The sequence below is a fragment of the Microtus pennsylvanicus genome, chromosome 2 (genome assembly GCF_037038515.1).
Source record: "Microtus pennsylvanicus isolate mMicPen1 chromosome 2, mMicPen1.hap1, whole genome shotgun sequence".
Lineage (NCBI taxonomy): Eukaryota > Metazoa > Chordata > Mammalia > Rodentia > Cricetidae > Microtus > Microtus pennsylvanicus.
In genome coordinates this window covers 139,230,643-139,233,981 of record NC_134580.1, presented here as the reverse complement: position 1 = coordinate 139,233,981, position 3,339 = coordinate 139,230,643, and positions in this window count along the sequence as shown.

Sequence of the window (3,339 nt, the reverse complement as noted above, 5' to 3'; positions counted from 1 at the left end):
CTCTGTGGTAGGATGGGATGAAGTGTCTTTTAAGTATACACCCAAGTGGTATAGCTGGATTTTGAGGTAGACCTACTCACACCCTCCTGAAGAACCATCACACTAATTTCCGCAGTGGCTGTACAATTTTACACTCCCATCAATAATTGATGAGTGTTCCCCTAATTCTATATCCTTGCCGGCATGAGCTGCCACTTGTGTTATTGATCTTAACCATTCTGACAGGTATAAGACAAAAATCTCAAAGTCATTTTGATTGGCATTCCCCTGATGGCATCTTTGTCAAATATTAAGTGGCTGAAGTTATGTGTCCTTATGTTTGGGTCTTCAATTTTGTTCCATTAATCTCCATTTCTGTTGTACCATATTGTTTTTTATTACTCTGGCTCTGTAATATAGTTTAAGACCTGGAATTGTAATTCTTCTAGCACTGTTTTTTGGTTCAAGATTATTTGGGCTATCTGGGGTCTTTGTGGTTTCATTAATTTTAGAATACTTTATCATTTCTAGACATTCTCTGGTAGAACCTTTGAAATCTCTAATGTATAGTATCATGTGTTCTACAAATAGGGATAGTTTGTGTCCCTTTGATTTCCTCCTCTTGCATTGTTGCTCCAGATAGTATTTCAAACACAATATTTTAGTTTGCCAAGCACTTGGTAACTGTGGCTTTCAAGCATCCTCAAGTTCCCTTTCTTCATTGTTTCAGGTTGACTTTTTCCTTTCAGGATGAAGACACCATGTCTATGACTTATTTTTCCACCAGGTACCCATCTCCTTTTTATGTCATAGGTCTCATCATTATTATTATTATTACATTAATTTTCTATGTTTCCAAATTTCCTTGAATTCTGCTCTTAAAATATCATTCTAGTTAGTTTTGCATTTTTGATTTTTGTTTGCCTGTTATATTTTGTTTTCTTTTTCCAATCTTATTCTCGTTTTTGTTATCTGTGTCTTTGGCTCAGAGGACTGGACAGGACTTTGTTCTTTGGCCCATGAATAAGATCAGCATCATCCTATCTGTTTACTACTAAGCTCAGTAAGAACTGATTCTTGGCACACAGTAAGTACTGAGCTCACAGGCACTGTGCTCAATGTTAGTTGCGCACTCTCTCAGTCTAATCTCCAAGGCCTGCTTGAGGGCAATGGAAAAGGATTAGACAGATTCCTAGGGTACCACTTAGCTCTCCTATCTCAGATTTGACGATTGTGCTTTTATCTATGTTCCTTCTTCAGCACAGCACAGGGAATAGATTTCTCTGTGACATTTCCTCACAAGCACTTCGTGTACCCACCTCACCCTCCACCTCCATTGCCTCGTCTCATTCTCTTCCACCTCTCTCTGCTTGCCCTTATTTACCCTACCGTCCCTGTCTTAGGTATATGCACTCACACGTACACAAGTGCACACACACATGCATGTGCGCACACATGCACACACAAGATTTCCCATGCAAGAAAAAGCATATGGTATCTATTTTTATGACTCTGTTTTATTTCATTTAACATAGTAATATTCAATTCCATTCTCTCTGTATGTCCCTTTCTCTCTCTTATTACAAATGATATAATTTTATTCTCTTTATGATTGATTAAAACTAAATTATATACTAGTCAATCATTTTTTGGTAGACATCTGGGCCTATTCCACACTTTTGCTCTTGTGATTAGGGCTGCAACACCAACGTGCATGTGTCTCTGTGGCAGGTATCCTGCCTTTGTGGACAATGCTCAGAAGTAAAAAACAATGACATCTTGAAATTTGCAGGCAAATTGATGGAAATAGAAAAGCCATCCTGAGTGAGGTAACCCAGACCCAGAGAGAAAAACATGGTATATACTCACTCATACGTAGATATTAAATGTAAAGCAAAGGATAACCAGCCTATAGTTCAAAATCCCAGAGAAGCTAGATAAGAAGGAGAACCCTAAGAGAGACATATATGGATCCCCCTGGGAAGGGGAAACAGACAAGATCTTCTGAGAAAATTGGGAGTGTGTGGGGGAGATGGAAGGGTGGAAGGAGAGGGGAGGGGAGAAGGGAAGGGAGGAGGAGACCATGAGGGAACAATATGCTCAGGAAGGGGGGAAGGACAGAGAGGGGGAAGGTATATAAGATTAATATAGATATGTATATCTATCTATATGTATATATACATATCTGTATTAAACTTTTGTTATATTAACCTGTATGACCATAAAGAGTATCAAGTAATTCTACAAAAATTTTTTACCTACCTTCCTGTACATGATTTCAGGTTTGAGTCTCTATCAGTTTTCTGCAGTGAGCCATGAGCAAGCCTATCAGCGACCTTTGAAGTTTCCATAAGGAGGATGGGGCCCCATAATGACAATTACTCCATGACTATAATACCACTAAGCTGAAAAAGATCGGTTTTGGACTACAAACTGCTCAGAACAATTTTGAGGTGGCTAGCTGAGATGATCTAGTCTGACAGACTACTCTAGCCAGGACTTCCCCATTATACAGAGACTAGACAGCAAATGATACTGCTACCTGTGCAGGACTTGACAATTAACCCAATATTTTCTTTTCAGGATCCCCTAAAGTTACTGTTGCTCCCAGACAGCAGCAAATAAATTTAAGAATATGACACCCACATTCCTAAGAGATGGGGTGGGTGGCTTTTTGTTGTTCAATGGGTTATGAATATTTGTCATTGTTTAGGGGGTTGCTTGTTGTTACCAAAAGCTAAACAAAATTAAATCCAAATTCTTGTTTTGAAAAGAAAAAAAGGAGAACACAGATATAATAAGAAAAAAGGGTAGATTTTTTTCATCTACTTTTTAAAAAGTGACTACTAGTTTTAAATGTTTTGCACTGGATTGGACTTTTGTATATTGTATACAAATTTTGCATATTGACACAAATTTGAGATTAACTTTGTTAGTACATACATTTCTAATCTTGTTCAAGGTACTGTACCTATACAACTTGCTTAACAATGTAACGCAAATTTCTAGTCCTTGAATATTAATATTACCAACTATTTAGGATAATAGGAAAATGCAGGTTAGTAGTTAATCACTTATTATAATCAAACTTGTATCATATTAGGTATGTTTTCAAGGTCAAACAAATATATTTTAGATAGATAGGCCATCTTCAAACACTTCAGAGATCTACAGAATATGGCATTTAATATGTTTTAGTAACATGAGCTCGTTTTTTTAATGACAATGAGATATGTCTGCTCCTGGCAGCACCAATCTACTACAGAGAAAATGATGTGCATCAATCAAAGAAACTCCACATGGAGTTTGCTTTCTTTGTGGCAAAAGTGAGCACTGGGCAAGACTGCCTAAATTGCTGAC